Raw genomic sequence first — 14,403 nt, 5'->3', positions numbered from 1 at the left:
GTACAAGGGTTCCGGCGTCAGCTTGGGATATAAACACAAAGAAGGAAAAGCAAATTTAGGAGTATTTGCTCTCGTAATTAGTCAGTCCCATGCACCCTTTTGCCTGGTTTCTAGATAGGGTCTTCTCTCTCTCTTGGCCTTTAAGCATAAGGGAGAACCCAAACAGACGATGCCCTGAGTACCTTATATGTCAACTTTCTATGATTGTGCCACCACCACCATTAGGGTGGAGAAAAACTGCTTTTAAACTATCACAGAGTCCAAACATGCACAAGTCAGACTCATGCATGGCCCAGAGTGAGTTGTGTACACCAATAGGTTCACCCCCGCCATTTAGCACACAGTTATAAAATGTTAGGTGCCCTTTGACGGGGGGAGCTCCCGCCGGAGTCCCCCATTCGATGCAATCTTGCAGGCGATAAGGGCCCGGGAGCAGCGGTGACCTCCGATTAAACCCCTCTGGACCCCCCCGTTACTGACTACCTTGTCCAGAGAAACTAACAGTGCTAATTTTGGCACTCAGTGCCCGATTGCTACGGAGAGGCGGCACTTAAGATGGCAGAAGAGGGCTGTGACTAGGAGGCCCAGCCATCAGCACTGGAGACTTATTGCCAAAATAGACCTGGAGCCTGAGACTAGGAGCGATGGAGAAGCAAGAGAGCCGCCCCAGGGGTGCCTCGAGGACAGACCCTGCGGTGTGGAGGTCGCGACTCAGTGGCAGCTGTGGGTGCTTGACCTTGTGGGAAGCCTGACTCTGTGGCACGGATCCGCCTGCCCCTTTGGCCATCACCAGCTCGGGGATCCCTCCAGGCCCAAGATCACCGCCCTTGAGTGCAACAGCACCAGAAGGCCTGGCTGAATACGCTTTGCAAGAACCCTAGCAATGGTGAGATCATGCTGTGTAAATATGTGATATATATTTTTCCAACCCTAATCGCTTCAACACTTCTTAAAATGTAACTTTGTGTGAATATGCAACTTGTATATATATAACTCTAACCGCTAGTAGCTGTAGTAGACGTGTACTTTCTACCAGTTTATTTGTTTTGGATATTTTATGTTATTCATGCACTCTGAAGTCCATATGTAATGTAACTGGTTCTATTGTAAAGCGCTTTGACACCTTTGGGTAAAGTTCGTGCTATATAAAAATGCATAAATAAATAACTAGCGCTGAAAAAAAGAATACAGTCTTTGCCCATAGCCATGACTGATCAGGAGCTGTGGCAGATAGGGCTTTGTAGTCCATCTCCCTCAGCTGTTTCAGGTTTTGGGTCACATCCGCCTCTGCTTGCGGGCCCCTCTGGTCTTTCTGCTGGCATCCTTTCCCCAGTCCGTTTTTAGGTCTTGCGCCTAGTGTTGCTCGAGTAGCGAGAGACCTCATGTAGGGGGTTTCAAAACGGACCTAAGAATTGCACAGGCTCGTGCGTGTGCTTTTCGTTTTGCCCTACGCTATTGGCCTTTGTGTGCGTCTTTTTAACAAAGACAGCACGCAATTGGCCAAAGGCATGTACATTGCTCCGCCCATGGCCTATTGGTGTCGGTTACCGGCACAGCCGCCATGTGGTTTCAATTATCGTACCCAGACACGGGCGCGATAATTGAAACCACATGTCTCTCTGTGGCGCGCGGGCGCGCACCACTCGTTTCTTAATATAGATGCAAATACGGCTTCTGCTGGATCCGTGAAGTGCTTTGAAATTATTTAATTCTATTTCATTCCAAGTGGGCTTATTTCCTACCTTTTCTTTCCCAAACAAAGTCATTCATTGTTATTATTTTTCATATCAAATGAGGACCGCAACATAGGAACTCCCGATGAAGTGGGTCCCTCCTCCTGTTTCGAAAGTAAGTGCTTTCTCCCCCTTTCTACAATAAAAGGTGTTTAAAAGGTTCGCTGCAGCTTTAAACAGAATTACATCTATTTGCTTCTTCATGTCTCACGTGCTCCGTTTTCTCTCTTTTATTGCGTATATTTCCTGCCTTTCTCTTTGCCCCTACCCCCTCTTACACTCTTTCTCTGCCCAGCGTCTCCTCTACCTCTTCCTCAGGGCTTTGTTATGCAAATGGCGAGGACTAAAATTCATGATTCCAAAGTGCTCCGTCCGTGAAGTTAGCAGCGCTGGTCGTTCTTCCTGTGTGAGTGTTTGCCCCTGTCTATATGTCTGCTTCGATGAAGGCTTGTGTGCACTCTATGTAAATGTATGTGTGCACACTGCTGTATCAGTGTGTGCTCTCAGTCACGTTAGTGTGTGTTCGTGTCTAAGTTTTTTGTTACCCTAGGTGCTCTAGTGTGAGTATATGTGTTATTTTTTCAGTGTGTGCACCCGCTTGTAGTACCGTGGAGTTGGTGCGCGTGTACGCTCTTGTGTCACTGTTGTTACACTTTGTTCCTGTGTGCGCATACCTTTGTTAGTGTGTGGGTACATGCTTTTGTGTTTATGGGTCCACTTGTGGTTTCCTGTCGCCTCTGCATCACAGTGTACCTGTACTCTTGTGTTAGCACGTTTGTCTTACGTCACATTGTGAAAGCTTTTTTGTTGGTGCTTCTGTACTCTTTGGTCAGAGTGTGCAGGCGCTCTCAAATCAATATTTGTGTGCCACAGTGTCCCTGTCTGTTCTTTTTTGTCATGTTGTGCATGCACACAAATGTCAGTTTGTGTATGATTGGTGGCAGTTTGTGCATGCCTGTGCTTTTGTGACTGGATGTGTATGCTCTTCTGAAATATGCTGGCGAAATTCCTTTAAGATGCTACAATGAATCCCATTCCAAAATGACCGCCAAAGATACAATCCATCATGTCCACCAAAGCGTAATAAGTTATTTAGGAGAGTGTGCATTTTTTAATTCATTCTTTGAAATTACTCTAAAAACAGAAAACAATAAAATACAAGGCAATGAAAAAAGGAAACGTTGAAAAACTGTATACTACAAACCAACCTAATTATATTTATTAATATTATGGCACAAACTATGTTTAAAATATTTTTTAAAAGTCAAAATTCTTTATTTTCTTATATATGTAACATAGCAATAATTATGATTTTGTGTTCTCAATAGTCTAAATTTTTGTCGTTACGTTTTATATTTTGTGTATAAACGAAGATGGCCGGCTATTGGGTAAACTTTAGTGGCGGTCATGAACAAGAACGTGCTTCTATCCGTAGTATGTTTTCTATATCTATGCCCCTCGCTGCTGTTGGCTCTTGCTTCCTGACGGAGAGACCGAGCTGAAGGGCGGAGGAGAGTGAGCGAGGAGGTGGTGGCGGAGGTGGGAAGAGAGCTGGGGGAGTGAAGAGAGAAAGTAAGGTCCCGTAGACCACGCCTGCCCGGCAGTCAAGCCAAGCAGCGCAGACCTCCTCCCCAGAAGCCACGGTCTCTGCACAGCCCGGACATGAACACTGGACACCACCACAGCCAGAGCAGGGCCATCCCCACCAGAACCATCCCCATCAGCGACACAACGCAGCTACCTCATGACTATTGCACCACGCCTGGAGGCACCCTCTTCTCCACCACCCCAGGAGGTGAGTGTAGGAAGGTGGATACCTGACTATGGTTACCCCAGATTTTTTGCCTTGTGTTTAGCTGGTTTTCGACTTAGTTGGACTGGGATCCTGCTAATCAGGGCCCCAGGCTATCTGCTCTCACTGTAAAATGGACCCCATGTACTTTAGGTACATCTCCTATTGGATATTGGGTCACCTTATGATCCCCTGTATAGTGTACCATAGGTACCCAGGGCATAGGTGCATCCAAGGCCTACCAGGGGCTGCAGCATGTATTATGCCACCCCTGGCTGGCCATCCAAACTGACACAACTGGCTGATCACTCAGCTGGGGCAAGGTCGTGTAATCACCCCTTGCTTAGATATAGTATTCCTATATCTAACCTTATATCTAGACACATATACACCTATAAGTCACTCCTATGGCAGGCCTTAACAATCCTGAAGGCAGAGTGCTTGGTTTTATGAGAGATGAGGTTCTAGCCTGAGCTGAGCCTGTCTGCAGCTTTCGGAACCATGTCCTTATAACTGTTCTAGGATATAGCCATACCATATACTCTTAAGTGCATTATGAACCTCGCGGTTAAATGCTAACTTTGGTTTGGCTTTATCAAAACATGTTGTGTAAGGTGTCATACGCTTTGGAATACTACCCCCTCGCCAGGTCTGGCGACGGGGGTAGCATTCCACCCTTCTAGAGGGAGAAGACATGTTGTTCCTACTAATCCCGGTTAAAGTTAACCAGAGCCTCAGCATCACAAAATGGATGCTGCTGCCACAGAAACAAGTCTGACCTCCTGCTGCTGGGAGTCCTTCCAGCAAGGGAGGCTTGGACAATAGGTTTCCTGTCTTGGGAGGTGCTAGCACCACCCCAGACAGGCCATAGTGTATTGGAGCAGGGAGGGCTGAATGAAATGAGATACTGCCTGGGGCACACAAGGTGTCCCATGCATAGTCCAGTTCAAACCGGTGCTGGGGCACTCCAGCCCCAGCTCTGGCACGAAACTGGACAAAGGCAAAGGGGTGTTACCACCCCCTTCCTGGGTCCCACCCATAGGAGGGAACTAGCAGGTAATCCAGCCCCTAAATTTGGTATATAGGTAGGAGCTGAGTCCCAAGACTTTAAATTTTATCCTGACTGAAACTTGAAGCGAAACTCTGGACCTTCAACATTCTACTCGACATAGAAGACTGAAGAATCTCCCTTGATGGTCAAGGAGTGACCACCCTGTGCAAGCACCATCCAGCGATCAACGGTTTGCTTTGTCGACGCTCCCGCCGGAGCCCGAGCACAGAGCCTGACAAGACCCGGACTTCCAGACTTCCAACAGTCCGATCCGCAGTCACAGCAGAGCTGAGACCCGTGGAGGCGACGAGAGACGTGGGACCGGCCATCTTGGAAAGCCAGCAAATTGCTTTCCGTGCAACTTCTGAGGCACCCTCGAAGTTGTGCATTGGGCATCCAGAAGCCCCAGCCCCGAGCACCAACTGCACCGAAGATCAGCCCTCCACACTCCACGAGTTCTGCGTGGGCCCCTTCTGCATTTTCCTGCTCGATGCGTCTGTCCGGTCACTTGCCCGTTGGCTAGTGGCCTCTGTGACGACGAACCCTTTGATTTAAACTGCTGGTCTGGTTGCTCCAGACTGGCCCCTGTTTCCCTGAAAAGGAGAAGCCCATCAGACCTTGATGGTCTGATCCAGAAGCCATCTTCGATTCCTGCGTGGGTTGCCTTTGCCAAGGCTTGTTGACTCCAATCCGGAAGCCGACACCGCCGACAGCGAGAGCCTTCTTGGGACAGTCCGCATCCAGCTCCTGGTCATCGTCGACACCTCCTGGTCCACGTGGCTGCAGAGACAAGCTTCACGACATCACCTGATTGCTTTGCGACATCGCCTGGTTCCTTCCTGGTTCCTTCCTGGTCACTGGCTAGTGACCCAGACTCTGTCCCCTCTGCTTTCAGGTACTCTTCATCCTCGATCCACCTTTGGATCCAACCGGACACTTCTCTCCTGGTCGCCTGCAGAATCTTTCTCCAAGGCTCCGTAGGAATCCGCGACGAAACCCGACACACTTTGACACCTATGCACCCGCTTCCTGTGGGTGAGGTAACGCGAGTATTTCGGTACTCCTGTGGGTATTGAAAATCCTAGTGTCCTAGTTTCAAGTAGCTTTTCCCTAGTTCATCCGGAAGTGTCCTAAAAGAACTAGTTTCCATTTCTTTCGTTCCCATTATAACTCTATGGTAACTCGCTTGTGTGTAGAGACACTGCACGCGCATCCCGTGGGCCTCCTTCTCCCTATCCTTTGGTAGCACAGTGTAGCCCCAGCAATTCTCCAGGCCCTAGGCCTATCCTTTGTTCGTGACGTGGTTCTTATACCACTATTTTAGTATATGGTTCGAAGTGCCCCTAGGGCATTACTGTATTTTGTGCAACTTATTGTATGTTTATTAAGTATCTTGTTATGTGCTTGTGCCTCTGACCTCATAAAGAGTTCAGAGGATTAATTTAGTAATAAGTACATATATATTTTATATATAACCTGTGTGGTGTCCTTTCATTTGGTATTAAAGGGATTGCATATGGTAAAACAGCTGGCTTCACATGCCCTCTTGAGTTTAGCCTAAGACTGCTTTGTCCATGCTACCACTAGGATAGCTGGTCTATAAGGTTGACTTTACAACCATCACCATAAGAGTTGTTTGGACTGGTGCAAGGTGCTCACTAGAATAGTGAACATCATATACCAGGCCAACTTCTCACAGTGAGGGTCTGTTGATGTGATTTAATGTTTAAAAGAGGTTGAAAGGGCAGTGCTAGAGTGGTATATCTTGGTATGCAGGGGCCAGTCGGCTTTGACGCGAGTGTTGATAACCTTGCATGCGAGTGGCTGGGTGTGCATGCGAGGTGCATTACTCTTTGCCTTGACTAGTTTGGTTGAGTACTTGGTATGTCAGCACATGTGGCACTTAGCCTATAAGGCCACATGTTAACATGTTGTGCCTAGAGGTTAAAGGGCACATGGTCTCACAGTGCATGTGCCTTTAGACATGCGATGCACGCAGTTTCTTTGCCAACTGAGGGGCGTATCAACGATGACATGCTGTGCGCCCTAAAACAAGTAAGGAAAATCAGTCTTATCTCATGGTCGGGTAGTTTAAAATCCGTTGTCTCAGACCGCTGAGGCACGTTGTAGTGAACAATAAATATGTGGCCCTAAGGTTGAAGAGCACTGGTTGAAACCCTCAGCTTGTGGGACACATTGTCTTGCAGGCCAGGGCCCTTGGGCCCAGTTTTTGATGAACTGGCATAGCCAATAGGTCTCGCCTTTGGGACCTTTTAATTGTTTAGCCATGCAACAGTGGTTGTTGCATCAAGAATATTGTGCTGCATAACTAAAGACTTAGAAGGTCAAAAAAGCGAGACCTATTGGCTATGCCAATGCTTGTTATTTAGTTCTGGCTTAATGACAGCTTTAACTGTATGGCCAGCCTTTTGTTTTTTTTTTATAAAACCTAATAATAATACATACATACATCAACAGATACAAGCTTTTACTTTGCCCCCTTCACCTAGTGATCTGTTCAAGTGTCAGTCATCTTTTTACACCGCCACCATACCATACAGCACTTGGTAATGGGCCAGCCCACTTTATCTATTGGCTGTCTTGCACTGTGAATTTTTCCTGATCACATATGCCAAGTCACCTGAATACGAGTCGACTTCAGTACCGGGACTGGTGTGCTTGGTCTGCTGGGCCATTTCTTTAGTTGTATACTTTTATTTTATTTTTTCTTTTGAAAAACTTTTTATTGAAGTTGTCAGCTTACATTACAATCACAAGGTTCCTTTCAGGGCACTAGACCATCAATTAACATTCCTCCTCAATACGTCATAGTAGGTCCCAATGGCTAACAAGAAAATTATGCGATCATTGCATGAGTGAGTTAAGTCTGTGGACCCTCTAACATCATTTCTGCCTTTACTTATAATCTCAAGGTCCCCTTCCTACTATTGTGAGCACCATAACAATCATCAATAGAACAATAGTAACCATTAAAACAGTAAAAGAGTCATCCACCTTAGGTATTTCTGCAACACTGACATTCGTCTACAGTAATCCCTTATTTCCTGCGTCACTTCTCATTAAATTCAGCTGCAGAGCTGCATGATGTCCACCAGGGCCAATACCACAACCTCCCCCCCGCCCTCTACTCCTCCTCCCCCTCAGACTCTAGGTCGTCTTCTTCCGGTAAAGGTTCACAGAGGTCTCCTCTATAAGTGTTCGATGCTGTCCACACCTTATTCCACTTGCGGGGGCAAGCCCTCATTACATACACTGCTCTTTCGGTTGTGGTAAATAAATAAATAATACCCTATTTTTGAATGCATAAATGAATAACAGATAGCTCAATAAATAAGAGTCAAGATTCGAGGTAGTAGGAGTTTCGCAGGTTTATTACAGCATAAAGGACAGGAACAGGACAACCTGCATAGGAATAGGATGGCAGGGCCCAGCAGCGCTGCTGGGGACAGGATCGGGACAAGGAAAAGGATAACTTTTTTAATAACAGTACATGAGCATATATACATAGCGCAAACACATAGCATTACATTGCAATAGGCGTAGCAGTGGGTGGAGCAGAAGGTGTGACGCGTAGCAGTCGCGAAAGATAAGGGTAAAAAGAGGTGTAACAGGGCGTATACATAGACATGTGATGCAAACGTAACAGAATATGTCATGAATGGGGCGGAAACCATGGAGGGGGCTACCTAAGGAGCCGGGACCTCTAACCTGATGGTGCGCGCAAACTAGCAATGACGTATCACTAGGAGAAGCTGGGGGCTATGAACTCTGTGCTAGGAGCAGAGACTGAAGTCTGGAGAGTCAGGGCGACATGTACCTAAGCAGTATCTAGTATCTGATGTTTAGAGAACATGTTGATATAAACTAGAAGTCAGGAGGGGAAAGGCTAACTTGATTCTAAGACTGGACCATGCATTATTCTACATGTAGTACGTGATGAAGAATATTAAATGACCATTAATACAGTATTTCTCTAACGTGGAGACGTGAAGGCTAGACAATGACGGAAACTATCGATGCGATTCAGTAGCTTAGGAATGCAGAGAAGGAGGACTGAACTGATAACTGGAACTATAACATACTTTTGGCAGACTCAGAGGCTGAGCCAGGCTGAACCGGGCACTGTGAGGCAGGAAGTAAGTGAAGGGTCGAGGATACAGGTGGGGGCTGTATCGCTCCTCGGCGAGGTTTTCAGGAGACAGGAGCTGAATCTGGTGTCCAGGCCCTTTTGAGGCCTAGAAACGGGGACTTTACAATGAAATAACGTGCACACTGAGAAACGTGGCAACGTAACTTTACATAGGCCTGATATTCGTAGTATTCACGAGGACTAGAAACTGGCATATTAGAGATGGACACAACTATGATTGCGTCATTAATCGAACATGGGGAATGCATATGCATATTTAATCATGCACACATAACATATGATGGATGACACGTAGGGACACAGAACATGGCAAAATTTACTTTTCCACATTCCCTCCTTGTCACTACGTTTCCATCAGGAAACATCAATATTCATGATACCATCTATCATTTCATACAGTATCATTTGTTCGTCTCGAATTATCCTGGAACGGGATCTAGAACGGGGCTTGGGACTAGGAATACAAGAGGTAGCACAAATGCCGCAAATCGCAGGGCCACATTGTATACAGAGACAGCAGCTGAATATGATCGCTACTGCAATACCTAGGAAGGACAATATTTTCCATCCCCATGCGGAAATTATATTCCAGAACCAACCGGACCATGTCCAGGTGCCTGGATCTTGGTGTATCAGATGGGCAATTTTATGGAGTCTGGTTATAGCTGAATAAACAGACGGTGCGTTATTTGGAATGAAAATGCAGCAACTAGATCCGATGACTCTACAGGCCACGCCCCTATCGGCCAGTATGACGTCAAGGACGAGACGATTCTGTAAAACGACAAATCTCATAGCAGATTGCTCTTCGGTTAAGTTACCTAGAGCAGAAGCAGTCTCATTGACTACTGCTTCAAGGGTTCTGGTTAACCTTCGGATTAGCTTACTATTCTGGATAGGTCCTATAAAGAAAAAGAAACCTCTGTTGAAATCTGTATATTGTTCTAGAGCAGTTTCAGTATAATCAACAATTGGGGACTCCCTTCTATGTCTAACGTGTACTAGATGTGTGTTTCTATGATAATCAGGTGGGGCTAGGAAAACTGGTGGCAGTAGGAAGGCAATGTAACAGGTTCCCTCCCAACCGAGGGGCAGACGAACATATGCAGTTTGACCACAAATAAAATAAGAATGACGTGAAGCTTATAGATTTCCCACTGTCACTATACTTGACAATAGTAGTACAATCACTATGTCCTACATGTACGGAACCATAATTTCGGACACACAATTCACCTTTGACTGGCAGTACTGAAATAGCAGGTAAGTCTGGAGTAGTATCAGACTGAACATTCAAGACCATGAAATTCGAAGAATAATTACCTAAATTATACACTTCATTTTCTAGATCTAACCCTGTTCTGTGGGGAAGACCTTGCTTGTCTGGAAAACATGTATTGTTAAGAAAAGACATATCTGTTGAGGATGACGTTAACGTGGACCATGCTCCACACGAACCATTATGTGAAAATGGATAAGGAAAGAGTGGCAGAACTCCCTTCGGTGTCTGGAAAGGGGGGAGTCGACCACACACCCAACAATTAGTGGCATTGCTGGTCTGGTGTGAGTAATGTAACATGCGGATGAATGAGTTATTTCGCATAGCGAGGCGGTAAGAGAGTTCATGGGGAGGCAGATCACTAAACGTGTGCTCTACTGTAGCATTAGCAGACATATTTACATGAAGAACTGGGAAATACAAGAAAAATGCATAACTGGTGCAGGAAATCATAATACTGAGAAACAATATGAAACATAGAAAAACGATACATCGAATTGAGTTTTGACTAACTCTCTCACTATGGGGGTCTATTTTATACATGTCAGAAACAGTCTAACCGTTTCACCTAGGGGAGGACTTAGACAATCAAACTGACTGACTTATTTTACTAGACCGGAGTTTTAACTTGTACTCCTGTTGCGGAGTTTTCTCTAACAGGGGAGGGGTTGTAGCAATGTCTTTTGCGGGACAGTCCTTGAGAACAATATTTTGGCAATCCTTCAAATCCTGGGAAATGTTCTTTAAGACGGGTTTCAGTCCATTAAATTGTTTTACATGAGAAAGGTGCACCCAGCCTTTGCGACCTTCCAACTTCACGGCTGTACGGGTGGTGAGGAGGACCTGTCGGGGCTCTTTCCAGCGAGGCTCCAGCGGACTTGATCTGTCAAAATTCCTCACCATCACCATGGATCCTGGAACGATTTCATGCGGTGCCACCTCGGTATTGTCTGGAAATGCGGCGGCAACCTGTGAACGACATGAGTTGAGGGCAGACATCAAGGAAGCTAGGTAATCTGTCAGCATATTACTTGAAACATCGGTAATACTTCGGGGTCTAGGAGTACCCCACATGTTAGGGGGGCGGCCGAAAACGACCTCATACGGGGACAGACCTGATCTGGAATGTGCGACCATGCGCATATAAAATAAAGCGACTGGCAGAGCTATTAGCCAGTCCACACCTTTTTCTTTGCATACTTTGGCGATACGGATTTTCAGAGTCTGATTATGTCTCTCTACAAGACCGGCTGCTTCAGGATGGCGTACACAATGAAACTTCCACTGGTACCCTAACAACAGGGAAACATGCTTCATGAGTTCAGATGAGAATGGCTGGCCGTTGTCAGAATATACGACTCTAGGGAGTCCATAACGGGGGAAGAACTCACGAACCAACTGCTTGGCAGTGGTCGCGGCTGTGTAATCTGGGACTGGATATGCTTCTGTCCACCTGGACAAAGCGCATACAACTACAAGGACATACTTGAAACCTCGACATCGCTCCATCTGAATATAATCCATCTGGAGGACTTCAAAAGGGTGGTCAGGGGGCTGGAATCCACCTTGTTCCACCGGGACACTTTTACCTGGATTAAACTGACAACATATCATACAGGTACGGACTTTCTGCTTGGCTGCAGCTCGTAAATGCTTGTTGAACCAAATGTTCTGGATACTGTCTAACATAGCTTTTTCTCCTAAATGTGCTGGACTATGTGCGGTATTAATAATGACTTGAACCATAGAGTCGGGGAGAAACCATGTGGCTCTACCCTTCGTTAACCATCCTCGATCTGTCTGGACCCCTCCTTGTTCGGACCATTTCTTGATTTCATCGGGAGTAGCATGTAACTGGATATCTATGACATCTTGTGTAGGGTCCTTAACTGTCATGCATGTAATCGGATCTGGAGTGTGTGTCATGTTAACTGGAATGTCTAGAGTCTGTGTTGTGAGCTTGGCTGTGCGATCTGCTAGATCGTTACCTTGAGAAATGGTGTCCGTAACTTTCGTATGTGCTTTGCACTTCATGATAGCGATAGATGTCGGTAAATGTATGGCATCTAACAGAGCTTGAATAAGGAGACCATGCTGAATCTTGGTTCCATGAGAAGTCATGAAACCTCTCTCCTGCCAGAGCACTCCGAAGTCGTGTACAACTCCAAATGCGTAACGTGAATCTGTGTAAACATTAACTTTCAAGTTCTTGGCGTGTATGCAGGCTTGTGTCAGAGCAACTAGCTCTGCTGCTTGAGCGGACAGGGTATCAATACGGTGTGTTTCAATAACTTCAGTGTCAGTAGTCACTGCATACGCGGCGACTAGTTCTCCTGTACTTGTTCTCATACATGAACCATCCACATAAAGTGTCAGGTCGGGGTCTGGTAACGGAGTATCTGTCAGATCTTGTCTTGGCTTTGTCGTAATGTTAACTACTTCCACGCAATCATGTGTGGCAGAATTTGAATTAACTGATGGTAACAGTGTAGCAGGATTTAAGACGTTGCAGCGTCTGATTTCTATGTGTGGCTGGAACAGTGTCAATTCATAACCTGTTAAACGTGCAATTGTCAAGTGCTGAGTTTGTGTTCGGTTTAAAAGAACTTCCACGGAATGTGGAACTTGTACTGTCAAGGTATGTCCTAAGACTATGGAATCACTTTGTCTGATAGCTAGGGCTGTGGCTGCAACTGACTTGAGGCACGCAGGCAGAGCCTGGGCTACAGGATCTAATGTGCTCGAAAAATAAGCACAGGGCTTGTATTGTCCTGCTTGATCTTGTGTGAGAACAGATAATGCTGTACCTTCGCGTTCAGTGACGAAAAGTGTAAAAGGCTTACTGTAGTTCGGTGTTGCTAGAACTGGAGCTTGGCATAGGGCTTTCTTTAACTCATTGAAACTAAGTGTATGTTCAGATGTCCAAGGGAGGACAGTCGATACGGCTGCCTCCTGTGTCGTTAACTGTATCAGTGGCTTGGCTAGAAATGCATACTGAGGAATCCATTGTCTGCAGTAAGAAGTAAGGCCAATAAAAGCACGTACCTCCTTCTGGGTCTTGGGCTGAGGAAGACTCGCTATTAACTGGATACGGTCTGGTGTCAACTGCCTACCCCTCTTGGACAGTAAGTGTCCTAAGTAGACCACTTGCTGGACACAGAATTGAAGCTTAGAAGGGGATACCTTGTGCCCCATCTCGGCTAAGAAATACAGAACTGTCAGTGATGCTCGCTCGCAAGCACGTTCAGAACGGGCTGTGATCAGGAGATCATCGACATACTGGAGCAGGGCAGTGTCAGTTGGCATGTGAATGTTGTCTAGTTGTCTTTTAAGTGCTTGACTATAAATACTAGGACTTTCTGTGAAACCTTGAGGAGCGCGTGTGAACATATAGCTCCTTCCATTTAAACAAAATCCGAAAAGGAACTGGCTGTCTGGATGAATAGGGACACTGAAAAATGCGTTCTTGAGGTCTATGACAGTGAAGAACGTGGCTTCGGAATCAATGGCCGTTAATAGGGAAGAGATGTCTGGGACAACTGGGTACTGCGGAATAATACATTTATTAAGCTCTCGTAGGTCAATCACTAATCGATATACTGGGGGTGCATTTGGATCAGTACGTTTCATGACTGGAATGATCGGAGAATTACATACGTTGGAGTCAGTTTCTACAACCACTCCTTGAGCCATGAGCTCGTCAATAATTTTGGATAAGGCTGCTACAGCCTCAGGTGGCAATCTGTACTGTCTGATTCGTGGTAACACTACACCTGGCTTGAGAGTCACACGATAGGGTGTGATTTGCATGTAACCTACATCAGTTGGACCTTGCGCCCATAAGTGCTGCGGGACATTAGACAGTCTTGAATCAAAATCCCGTAATACATAGTGACCCTTAAAGTCACGTAGGAACAATCGTATTCCCTCTGGGGAACAGCATATAACTGCACCTAACTCTTTCAGTGTTTTAATGCCTAATAGATTTTCTGGACATGACTTAGTAAGTAACAGATCAGTAGTGCGGGACAATGGACCTACTTCTAGAGAAACTGGTTTTGAAATCTCATTTACGATAGGTTTTCCTGAGAATCCAAGGGAAACATTTCTTGAGCCTGAGAGCGGAGCCCCTGGAACTTCGGCGTGACTAATTGTGGTCCTACTTGCCCCTGTATCAATCAAAAACTTTCTGTCTTTCCCTAATACTTGACTGTGAACATAGGGACCTTCTTGATCTACAGGTATCTCGATGAGAGGCAAGCCTACCTCCCTCTCTAGGCTGTTTCATGAATACTGCTGGTACTCTGGATACTCAGACTGTGCATACTGGTACATCTGCGATGTAACATGCTGTGTTGCAGCAATAGGCTGCGGTGC

The 14,403-nt window shown here is 46.0% G+C and overlaps 1 protein-coding gene across 2 annotated transcripts in view; it reads left to right on the top strand.

The window, feature by feature from the left end:
• The window catches only part of B4GALNT3 (beta-1,4-N-acetyl-galactosaminyltransferase 3), a 751,466-nt gene that overhangs the window by 386,357 nt on the left and 350,706 nt on the right, over positions 1-14,403 (top strand). The gene's annotated exons all lie outside the window — the stretch shown is intronic.

This window comes from Lissotriton helveticus, chromosome 1_1, assembly GCF_964261635.1.
Source record: "Lissotriton helveticus chromosome 1_1, aLisHel1.1, whole genome shotgun sequence".
NCBI classification, from domain to species: Eukaryota; Metazoa; Chordata; class Amphibia; order Caudata; family Salamandridae; genus Lissotriton; species Lissotriton helveticus.
The sequence above is the reverse complement of the archived record's forward strand: the minus strand, read 5'-3'. Positions and strand labels throughout refer to the sequence as shown.